Source organism: Octopus sinensis, linkage group LG20 (assembly GCF_006345805.1).
Source record: "Octopus sinensis linkage group LG20, ASM634580v1, whole genome shotgun sequence".
NCBI lineage: Eukaryota > Metazoa > Mollusca > Cephalopoda > Octopoda > Octopodidae > Octopus > Octopus sinensis.
Window position 1 is genome coordinate 15,088,280 of NC_043016.1, and position 13,170 is coordinate 15,101,449.

The following is a 13,170-nucleotide window of genomic DNA, read 5'->3' on the forward strand; positions in this document are numbered from 1 at the left end:
CTTGTCAAGTAAACACAGTGATGTCACTCGGCATACTGTCTCATGAAGGTCACTGCTAGCTTTCACTGCACACACAATCATGTGCTGTCATCTGTTGGCATGCTACTGAACTAGTCTGGGAACTTTTTGATACCACCTCATAGAGCTTGGTGCTGGTCTACATCAACAAGGCTTGTCTTATTTAGTAAAATCCATAAAAAGGAGCATAGGGAAGTTACTATGGGGAATGGAAAATCAAGCATTTTAGACAGACCTTGTCACCATGGCAACTCCATTGTACTCTTTTTAAGGATTTTTTTATAAATATTCATACATACACACACATTATTAAAACAGTGAGTTCAACAAAAGGTGTTTTATTTTACTGGAGATACTGCTACTCCTTATATACCTAGTGGCAGAGTAGATTGAATTTGAAGAAATAATGAGGGTGGTAGCAATAACAATCATCATCATCATCATCATGTATCCATCTTTCTATTCTATTTACATTTGAACCATTCTTTATTTTTGCATCCCTTTTTCTACTTTTTTCCATCAATTATCCACCCATTTCATTTTATTCCTGATTTTAGTTTTTGCATTTCCTTTATTTCATCTTCATCGTTCTGCCAATATATATACATACATACATATATATATATATATATATATAATATATATATATATATATATATATATATACATATATATATATTAGGGGTAGCAGTTCTTAATCCTTCAAATTGTTCTTGAACAAAGCAATATGCCTTTTGTTTAGACTCAATGTTTTAACAAAACTTGTTTACATCATTTGAGTATTTTATTCTAAGTGTCCTTACCATGACCCCACTTGCACAAATACTTCATTATTATTATTATTACTATTTATTAAAAATGATATTGAACAGTGCATATAAGATATAAAATCTTATAATACAGATAGATATTTTGATAGCTTCAAATAATAAATACTATGGATTTTGGAAAAAATAAATTATTTTGTATAATGTTCAGATAATTTTGTTAAAGATATATTTAATATTTTACCAATTTCATGCTCAATTCATATAAAACTACATTATTATTATTATTATTATTATTATTGTTATGATCCATGAGCTGGCAGAATCATTAGAGCATCGGCATTTATTCCAGTTCTTTACATTCTGAGTTCAAATCCTGCCAAAGTCAATCTACTTATGTTTTTGAAGTCAATGGTATTCATTTATCCACTCTCACTCCAAGCTGTTGGCCTTATGCCTAAATCAGATATCATTATTATTTGGGGGGATGGGGGTGAAATATTAATTATTTTTTGAAAAATAATTAATTGTTGGAGAAACATTATTAATACCAAAAGGCAGTCTTTATATCCGACTTAATGCTTTTTGTTATTAACACTGTTTCTATCACTATTATCTTTTAATAAGCCTGCTTGCTATTTGTGACATCAGTGCTTGGAAAGTTACTGAAATTCTTTATCCTGTTGACAGTGAGATTCAGCTGTTATGTTGCTACCAAACGCCTACCATTGCAGAGCCCAAAACAGGGCAAAACCCTGTCACCAGGCAGTTCCAGCAGCTGTAGCAGACGATTCCCATCTAAATGTGACTGCTTTTATGCACCACATATCCATATGAGAGGTTTTCTCTTGGTAAATAATGCTGTGTTTTATGTTCTAACAAAACATCTGTTGATTGCTTTTTAATTATTAAAACATTTTGATGCTGTTTTACTGTCTCATGAAAATTCGATCAAATCTGAAATGTATATTTTTATCATTGTGATAATGTAAACACATAATTTACTTTGTTTCTGTTGCTGGTTCTTTGTGGAAAAATATTTGGCATCATGCTATTGTAATTACTTTTGTTCCATTATCTTAGAATAATTACTGAATACAAATTTAAAGGAGGGAAAAATCACATTTCACTGATTTGAATTCTGGAAAAAATAAGTTTTAAGATCTCAATTTTTGGATATGAGTAAAATGTTTGTAGAAGAGAAATGTTACGTTTCATTGGAATAAATCCAACAAAGAAAACAACAGGAAGCATTAAGTAAATTAATGCTTTAATGTTTCATTGTTATATTTAAGATATTCATGTTTATTGTCAGTTTGTAAGTTCAGGAATAGGAGATGCAGGGCTTGCAAGCACACCCTCTAAAATTTTGGAGTAATGAAAACACTTTCATCATCCTAAATTGGACCTGGGTTTGCACCCAAATTTCATTCCCACACTTATGTAAGCAACTAAAAATTTTATGTTTAATTACTCTGTTCCTAATAGTATTTAAATGAAATGTAACTTTTTACACTGCAACTTTCTTTATTGAAATTTTTATAACTTTTGTCTGTGACATTTTCCTTTGGCTTTTTTAATTCCTGGAGTCAAATAATCAATGAGTTTATCTTCAATGTCGGCAGTAGATGTTTGTTAGTTAATTTATATCACTTTTTAACTCAAGCCTGATAAATGAAAAAGTACTGAGTATGTATATTTTTTGATGACTTGGGTGAAACAATTTTTTTTTTTTTCTAGGTGTTTACATTACATCATTAATAAGCTTAACGAGCTTAGCATTTCTCAAACAGTAAATGATTTGGATAAACAAACAGTAAAGAAAAAAAACTAGTGATGTTATAAAAATTCTTGAGAATGTGAAATAATTCCTTTTTTGGAATACTGGATCTCAAAGCACTTACATAAAGCTATAAACATTTTGAATGGGCAACCTTTGACTTATTCTGTCCAAAACAGTTTTTCAACCCAATATTTGTTTGCTATTTTTTATAGCTTTATATTTGCTTGGAGATCCACTATTCCAAAAATAATTATATTTCCTTTAATTCTTTAATGCTAGCTTTCTCTTAATAAACATACAATTTTAAATGATTCCTTTAGATGTGATTTTTTAAATAACTTATTTACTTTTCATTTGTCAAAATTTCTAAAGGTTATGATGTTGTAAACATACCTCAAGCATTAGAATTGTGCAGAATAAGTATAAATTATGAAACAATTGCATAGATTCAATAGAATTTAATTAGATTTATATTATTAAAAAAGGTGGCAGCTTGGCAGAATTGTTACAATCTTAAAATTCTTTTTGGTATTTGTGCCACCATTCTGTTCTATGGATTAAAATTTTGCTGTGATACCTTTTCTCTCTATAGTGCTGGAAAAAAAAGGTCCCAGTCCCAGCTCTGGGATTGGCAGAATACTTAGAATGTTGGACTGGATGATGCCTTGTGGTGTCTGTTTAAATTTTAAATTCTGCCCCTGACCCTAACCCTGACACTTGCAAGAATGGTGACAGTGTTGTTAGGAGTTGTAAGTAAGGGAGAATTTTAGCAGTTTGTAAAAAAAAAAATTTTTTTTTTTAAACCTGTCAAAAATAGTTTTCATGGTTCAATCAGAAAACATACTGCCAGTTTTATAGTACTAAAAGAAGGAATTCCTGGCTAAAATTAGCTGTTGGGAAAGAAAAGTCATTGGAAATTAACGTTTCATCTTATTGGTATTTTATTGTATTTAAAAAAAATATTTATAAATGTTGAATGGCTCCCTTTGTATTTTACACACACACACACACATACGATGGCAGATTGGGTCTAAAAATATTGGTTGCTAGAAAACTAAGGGGGTCCACCTACAACTACAATGCTATCGTTTATTAATTTTTTTTTTTTTGTTAAAAGTATTCTTTTCAACTGTCTACAAACTCAGTCAGGCTGAAATAATTCATTCTTCCAAGAGTGAATAAAAAATTCTAAAACTTGAGAGGATGGGCCCCCATATATGGATTCTAATGGAGAAGGGGCCCACTTGCCATCAGGCAAGGTGGCAACCTGGCCAGTCCGCCACTGTGTGTGTGTGTGTGTGTGTGTGTATATATATATATATATATATATATATATAAATGAAAGAATGGAGTCGAACGACGATTTAACAAGATTCCTTTAACAAATTTCCACACGAAAACACGTGATTTCTGCCCTTGGCATGTAGCTTCAACTGTGCTTTCTGACGTAAATTTGCTACCCGGGTATCGGTTAACCGAATTATCCATACTAGGATAATTCATTCAACTACTTAAACATTTATATATATTTATATATATATATATATATATACACACACACACATACACACTCATATACACACAGAAATGTATTTATTTTTATAAAACTTTCTAATGTTGGCTTATTGTGTTTTCATTTGGTGCAATAAATATTTAAAAAAATAAAAGAACAGTTTTTATTTGTTTATTTCACATTGAACTATATTCTATTAAACTTATAAACATTGTTTTACATTATTCTATGACAAATAATGTTCCATATGTCATTGATCTGGTGTAGCATCCTTGAAGATTTTAGCTTTGAGATTTAACCCTTTTGTCAGCATATTTCTGTTGAAATAATCTGTTTTTATTTCAGTTACTGAAAATAATAAAGAAATTAGTAAAATAACATTGTTATTATTAAACTTGTTTTTGGAACAGACATTAGCATGGAATTTTGATGGAATATTTTGATTTAGATTACTTTAAAGCAAGAATTTTATATCATAGAACAAGAGGCAGCCTCAGGCAGGTTGATATCAAAAGGACTTTTGTTGTCTTTCATCAGAAAATGGAAATATTTAAACCTGGGTCTTGCAAGCAATTGAAACACTTGATGTTGAATGAAAAAACATTGTCAATGATGGCAACCTCATTTGAAGTTACTTGGTGTGTCCTATTATTGGTGGAAAATTGGTGGAATTAAGTGTAAATGCTGAAGCTTTCTCAGCAGGAGAAATGCTTACATTTGGGAAATGGTGAGAGAATTATACAATGTTCTTTGAGATCTTTTGGCAGCAGACCTAAAGAATTGGCTACAATTTGTAAGGTAATAATAACGTAAGAGAATTTGCAAAGTGTGAGATGGATATGGACATATTTTGATTTTTAGTTGGTAATCTTCCCTAATTTGCAGCAGTGAGTAAAAATCACCTAATTAGGAGAGATGTGGTTGTTGCAGGAATTGTAGAGCATATTCTTCCCTAAAATACATACGAACCATACAGAATACATAGGGCTTTGGTTGTGTGGTGGATGTGAATGGACATGGTTAAAAAGACAACATCAGTTATATGCTTAGCTGCCTCAGATGTATTGAGGCAGACCTCAATTGACAAAAGAGAATTGAATCCAAATCCACAGAATTACAGTGTTACAATTAGAATGCAGCTAAAAATGTGCCATCAGTGAACAAGTCACAGTTTCAAGCAACAAAAATGTTGACACCAAATGATAAATATTTAAGTGAAGTTAACATTCATTGTTTTTCTTAATGACTGACTTGTATATTCTCTGCTACAATCATTTGAGTTTCAACACACAGTTTTAGACCAAATCTCTTGTCTCATAAAGTATTCATGCGTAAACCTTTTCATTCATTTTCTCTTTTACTCTCCCTTCATTTACTATTCCAACCATTCTTCTCTAACTACAATTTTAATTCACCAAATTAGGAGCAGAAATAATAAACTAATTTTGCTTGTATTTCTACTTTGTTGAAGTTTAGGGGTTTCTTTAAGAAAATGCATGCAAACTAATTCAAGAATCGTACTTCAGTCTCAGCCATATTTGGTAGAACATCATTTTGCATCTGTAGTTTCAACTACATCATTATTTAATCTCTGCTTTCCATCATGCTGGTAAGAGCTGAATGGTTTGACAGGAGCTGACAAGCCAGAGGACTTGGCCAAACTCTACTGTCAGCATTGGTATGTTCTCTATGGCTAAATGCCCCTACTAATGCAAATCACTTTACAGTGTGTGCAGAGTGCTTTTTATGTGGCACCAACCCTGACAGGCAGGGGTCACCAAAGAACTTGCAAGACAAAGACTTGTAGGGGGAGTAGTGAATAGTGTTGAAGGAGGTGATTTTTTTTACCTGTTGATTAGAGATTTAAACATCCCCCAGAGCAATGACACTAAAATTATCAATAGAAATCTGTTATTCAGAGCCCAGTGTGGATGCCGTGAAACAGTGTCCCCAAGGTTTGCTAATCTTCCATGTAATAAAACGCATTGTGTATCTCATGCGGGGGAGAGAAGGGTGGGAGTGGGTGACAGTCACAGACACTCTGAAGGCTGGTGAAAAGCATTCAAAGGATTTGCTCTGAAGAAGCTGGTATTTTAATCAAAATAAAACTGCAAATTTTTATTGTAAATTGTATTCAGTCATCAGTTTCGCACACAGACACACAAATACAAATATAAAAATTAAATTAAATTTTAAACACTTGTTTTCGAAATATTATCATTCACATGATATATACATATAGATGTCAAGTGAACAAGAACATATGTACATATATTTTTATTTTATTTTATTTTATCTAGTTTCAGCTCACGTGCTGTGGCCATGCTGGGGCAATATATATCATCATCATCATCATCATTATTTAACATTTATCTTATATGTATGCATGAGTATACATGAAACAGATGACAGGAGCTGGTCAGGCAAAAGATTACCTCAGGCTATTGAGTTTGTTTTGGCAGAGTTTTTACAGCTGGATGCCCTTCCTAACACTCTCCAGAGTGGATTCAGTGCTTTTTACATGACACTAGCACTCAAAAGATTAAACTTAGACCCTGATCTCTTTTCAGGGGATCATTCCACAAAGTGGAATATGAACCTAAGTACATCCATAGCATAGCCACCTTTCCACTCCATCTATACTTTAAAAGCACTTTCATAAACAGACTTTCAACCACAACACATTTTTTGATACACTGAGTGGCTACTGCTACCTTGCAGACCCCAGCAGACAGAAAGGATGTGATTGAAGCTGAGAATTTGAGTTTACAGAACACAGAAACAATATTTATATACCATCTGAGGAAACAAGATCTCATAATACAGGGAACAGTTACATAACCAAATACCTGCAAAGTTGGAGAGCTACGTTGGGTAGAAACAATTGTAGTGATTACAGATAAATGGTCCTCTGTATTCCTTCTTGTTGACTCCAACTTATTCAAATATATATATGTATATGCCAGCGCCACCTTGACTGACTTCCGTGCCGGTGGCATGTAAAAAGCACCAACCGATCGTGGCCGTTGCCTGCCACCCCAGGTACCTGTGCCGGTGGCTTGTAAAAAACACCCACTACACTCACGGAGTGGTTGGTCTTAGGAAGGGCATCCAGCTGTAGAAACACTGCCAGATCAGACTGGAGCCTGGTGCAGCCTCCATGGCTTACTAGACCCTGGTCGAACCGTCCAACCCATGCTAGCATGGAAAATGGACGTTAAATGATGATGATGATGATGATGATATATAATACTGTACATTTTGTTAATGTACCCACTCTATTGACAGACATATGAGTGCATCTTTTCCTTGACTTATGGACACTTAGATGATTCCTGTGTGTATATATATATATATACACACACATGATGATGATGATGACACACTAAATGACAGAATTTGTAATGCCGACTTGTTTAGCAAGTGTAGGATTGGTGGAATTGAGAGCTTCCTTATACAATCACAATTGCACTGGGTTGGCCATGTCATCAGAATGAGTGACCAAAGAATACCCAAAGTTCTCATGTACAGCCAGCCTGAGAGTGGACACAGGAATGTTGGTTGACCATGGCTCAGATATAAGGACAAGCTGAAGAGTAACCTCTTAGAACTGAAGATTGCTCACAACACCTTTGAGTGAACAGCCTTGGAATGGACAAAATGGGGATCATTGTGTCAAAATGATATTAAAAACTTTGTTGCAACCAGCATTAACAGGCTTTGGGGGTGCAAGACAAAGGAGAAAGGTGGGTGAAAATATGTCATCTGCACTGACCTTTAATTCTCATACTTGCAGGATCTGTGGCCTTCTTTGCAAATCATTGGGTGGACTTAAACGTCACATTCGACATAAGCATTATGACTGACAAAGAAAGAGTATGTTGTCAGAGGCCTATATGTCGAAACTGACAGGACGGTCCATCATATATGTGTGTGAGTACGTCTGTGTGTGCATGCATGCGTGTGTGTGTGTGTGTACATGTACACACAAACTTACATTATGCAGGTGATATTTTCAATCAAGACAGTGCAACCATATCTGATTTTTCAAGAGCTTCGATTCTGTTTATGTACCTTTATTTACTAGATTTCCTGATGTTTAGCAATCGTTTCTCCCATTGTGTAGATGTGACATTTTCTGTCATTAATAAAACTGTCGGCATTTTTCATGACACGGGTATGGTAGTAAAATAAGAATGGAACTAAATTAATTAAGTTTAAAATACAAAACAAAATCAAAAATAACTTTGGCTGCAAATTTAATTACAAGTTATATTTAATTACAAGTTATAATTAACCCATAAACAATCAGTAGAATTTACTCTCTATTTGTGTAATGTAAGCAAACTGGAGAGGAAGTTTTCAAAATCAGGGCACTGTTATTAAGGGACACTATTTATAAGAAACATAGAAAGCTCAGAATTATTTACTTTGCTTTTTATTTTCAGATCAAAATATTTAACCAATTAAACTCTGAGGAGTAAAATGAGTAAACAGGTCACATGTCAAGTCATTAACTGATAGTTTATAGTTCCTAATTAGCACTCACACAATCACTAAATGAAGCACACATAATGTGATAATTAGCAGACAATTCAATGTGAAAACAGATTTGGTGGTGGGGGTCACATTTAAATCAACAGAAAATTTGATATATGAAAAGTTCTAATGCTTCTGGTTTAGTCCCACGTTTTGAAAAGAATGCCAAAAGCACAAGGAAACATTTCATTGAAGATCTGTTATTTTGTTTTTAGATGGTGTTGGTATGTGTTAATATAAAGTTAATTTTTTTAATTAATATCAATGAAACCTAGAGTAATGTTGTTCACTTTCTTGGTCCTAAAAATGTTTTGTATTCTCTTGCAATGTCCCATATCTGGTCAGGATAAGTTAACGGTTCTTGTCAATCCGTCCAACTTATGACAGCATGGTAAACAGACATTAAATGATGATGATGATGATGATGATGATGATGATGATGATGATGATGATGATGATGGTGATGGTGGTGGTGGTGGTGGTGGATGTGGTGGTGATGATGATGATGATGATGATGAGGAGGAGGAGGAGGAGGAGGAGGATGATGATGATGGTGGTGGTGGTGGTGGTGGTGGTGGTGGTGGTGGATGTGGTGGTGATGATGATGAAGTGAAAATATAGATGTAGAAAGAAACATGAGAAAACATTTTCTCAGGTATTAACAAATGTGAAGGGGAAGGGAGACAACCTGTTTCACGTTTACCAAGCTTTTCTCTGGTTGGAGCTGAGCTCCAGCCCAATAATAAAACATATATTGGTAAAATGCAGCAATGAGTGACTACTAGAAAAGCAGAAGAAAGACAATTTGGTAATGTTCTACAAGGAGATAGTTTTGTAAAAAATCTAAAGCAGTTCAAAAGGTCGGAATAAGTTTTTCAATGACAATTTTCTTTAGCAACAACGTGAAAAAAAAAGGGTGAAAAAGTGTAACCATATTATTTGACAATTACTCAACATAAGCTTCATGTCTGAAACAGAAATAAAATGCTATTAAGGATATTTTTTGCATATCTTACTTCTAATGTGGATATACTATGGGAAGCTATAAAACTGCAGCTTCTCATAAAAAAGATAAAACTTGCTACTGAAGACGTTCAAAAACACAGAAATGTAGATTTATCAATTCCTCCACCACTGCTGAATGGCTTTTGACAGCCACTGATGCACTTTTGTGGTTTTTAGTACTGCACATCTATATGATAAGCTTTCTCAAGACAAAACTGCAGTTTTGTGGCTTTCTATGGTATATGCTCAGTAAATAAGATGTATATAGAATGCTAAAACCATTAGATTCACTTCAACATTTAAATCTAATTTGTCAAAATATTTTCATCACTTTGAGACCACAACCTGTTCACTGACAAAATTCTGTGCTGCATCTCAAAGCGAAGAAAATATTTTGACAAATAAAATTTAAATGTTGAAGTGAATCTAACGGTTTTTGTGTGTTTTTAAACGGCTTATAAACACCTTCCACACTGCACTGCAATTGCTTTTATTTCAGCACACATTCTCAGATCACCAGCTTTCTATTTTCTTCCAGTACTGTCTCAACGATGGTGCTACTCCGGAGCAGTGGAAAACTGCCAGTGTCATTCCTCTGTTCAAAAAGGGCGACCGCACATCACCTGTCAACTATCGCCCAGTCAGTCTCACTAGCTGTATTGCAAAACTGATGGAATCATGTGTCAGAGAAACACTCTGGAACTTCTGGAGCTCTCACAGTCTCATCCGACCCTCACAATATGGATTTGTCCCTAACTCCAGCTGCAGTGACCAGCTTGTCGAGTTCCTTGAGGACATTACTCAGATACTGACAGTGCTCATGGGTGGATGTTGTCTACCTTGACTTTGCTAAGGCTTTCAACTCTGTGCCACACAAAAGGCTTATGGCGAAACTCTCTGCAATGGGTGTGGGGGATGACCTTTTTAACTGGTTGAAATCCTTCATCCTCAGCCGAAAGGAGGTAGTCACAGTTCTAGGACAGCACTCTACACCATATGAGATGTCATCGGGTGTACCACAGGGATCTGTCCTTGGTCCCCTCTTGTTTGTGGCATACATTAACGACATAGATGCCAATTTAAAGAATGCCACAGTATTGAAATATGCAGACGACCATCAAGCTGTACCTTGAAATCAAGAGGACAGATCCTGATGTCTACAACTCTTTCCTGCAATCAGACCTAGACACAATGCAGCAATGGATCACAGACTGGCAACTGAAACTGGCTGTGGACAAGTGTACCACCATGCATTTTGGGAGAAAAACCCTGCGTTCACTTACTCCCTCCAAACACTGATATCAAGAAATCCTCTTGCGAGCGTGACCTAGGCATCACTGTCAGCAGTGATTTGCGTTGGTCAAAGCATATCTCTAATTGTCAGGAAGGCCGAGGGTGGTCTTGGCATCACTCAGCAGGTCTTTTGTTAGCCGCTCTCCAGCCATCTATTTAAACTGTATACAGCTATGGTACGACCACACTTGGAATTCGCATCATCAGTTTGGAACCCCTATCTTGCACAGAACATTGACCTCCGGAATCTGTCCAGAGACATGCAACCAAACGCATACCCTCCATCAGACACCTACCATATTCTGAGCGCCTTGTTTCCCTGGGCATGGATTCACTGAAGCTCCGGCATTTGGCGACGGACTTGGTAAACACCCACAAAGTTATCAACCACCTCACCAACAACAACACTGAACACCTTTTTGATCTCCATGTGTCTAACACACGTGGACATGCCTACAAAGTCAGAAAACAATACAGCTCCCATGACTTTCGGAAACATTTTTTCATGCTCAGAGTTGCTGAAGCATGGAATAAACTGCCTGCGTCAGTTGTTGACTGCCATGACACTGCATCTTTTAAGGCCCTCATGCTTTCCGAAATCCGCCGAAACTACACCTGATTATATATACACTTTAGATGAGTTGTAGTGCACCTGAGCACTGTACACAATTATTATTATTATTATTATTATTTTATCAGGTCACTTGCTTTAAAGAGGAATCTACCTCCTCACAAAACCTCATATATATATATATATATATATATATCATCTTCATCGATTAACATCAGTTTTCCATGCTGGCATGTGTTGAACGGTTTGATTGAGGTCTGAAGAGCCAAAGGCTGCACCAGGCTCAAATCTGGTTTAGCAGAGTTTCTACAGCAGGATGCCCTTTCTAACACCAACCACTCTGAGTGTGTAGTGGGTGCTTTTTATGTGCCACTGGCACAGGAGCCAGTCAGGCGGACCTGGCATCAACCATTTTTGGATGGTGCTTTTTATGTGCCAGTGGTATGGGAGCCAGTCAGGGGGCACCAGCTCCAGCTACATTATTGGTTTCACTTGACTCAGCAGGTCTTCTCAAGCATATCATATTGCTTGATGCATCAGGATTATTCTTAACAGGGCTGGATGTGCAAGGCTGCGATCTCACTTTAGTTACCGGGTCTTCTCATTCACACTGTATCTCCAAAGATTCCAGTCTCCTGTCATTGCCTCTGTGAGGCCCAATGTTCAAAGGTCATGCTTCACCACCTCATCCCATGTTTTCCTGGGTCTACCTCTTCCACAGGTTCCTTATACAGTTAGGGAGTAGCACTTCCTCACACAGCTGTCTTCATTCATGCATAACACATGGCCATACCAGCACAGTTGTCTCTCTTGCACACCTCATTTGATGCTTCTTATGCCCAACTTTTCTCTCAGGGTGCTTACATTCTGTCTTGTATGCACACTGATGTTACACATCCAGCAGATCATACTAGCTTCATTTCTTTCAATCCTACACATGTCCTCAGCAGTCACTTCCATGTAGCATGGCTGTTCACACACAGACATCATACAGTCTACCTTTTACCCTGAGTGAGAGGCCCTTAGTTGCCAGCAGAGGTAGGAGCACCCTGAATTTTACCCAGGCTATTATTACTCTATTCACTCTCAGAGCAACCACCCCCATTACAGACTTGGTCGCTTAGGTAGCAGAAGCTATTAACTACTATTAGTTTTTCCCCCTGACATGTGATGGAATCTGTTTTCGGTACATCTTCAGTATTTATTGCCCCAGTGCATCTGCCACACACAAAAACTATTTTCCCAGTTAACCTTTCTTTGATATTGCTGCACCTTTTATGTGTCCATAGCTTACACTGGGTACATTGTATGGAGTTTCTACCCACACTTTTTCTACAGATCGAGCAGAGCCATCTACTTGAAGAGAGTTGTGATTTGACAGCCTTCCTACTTACTAAGACTTTAGTTTTTGCTAGGCTAAATCTAAGGCCCTTCGATTCTAGACCTTGCTTCCACACCCTAAACTTTGTCTCCAGTTCTGGCAGTGACTCAGCTATTAGAGCAAGGTTTCCAGCAAAGAGGAGCTCCCAGGGGCAGCCTGTCTTGAATTCCTTTGTTATTGTCTGGAGTACTATGATGAATAAGAGGGGGCTGAGGACTGATCCTTAGTGAACCCCAACTTCTACTCAGAATTGTTCACTATACTCACTTTCCACCCTCACCTTACTGACAGCATCCCTGT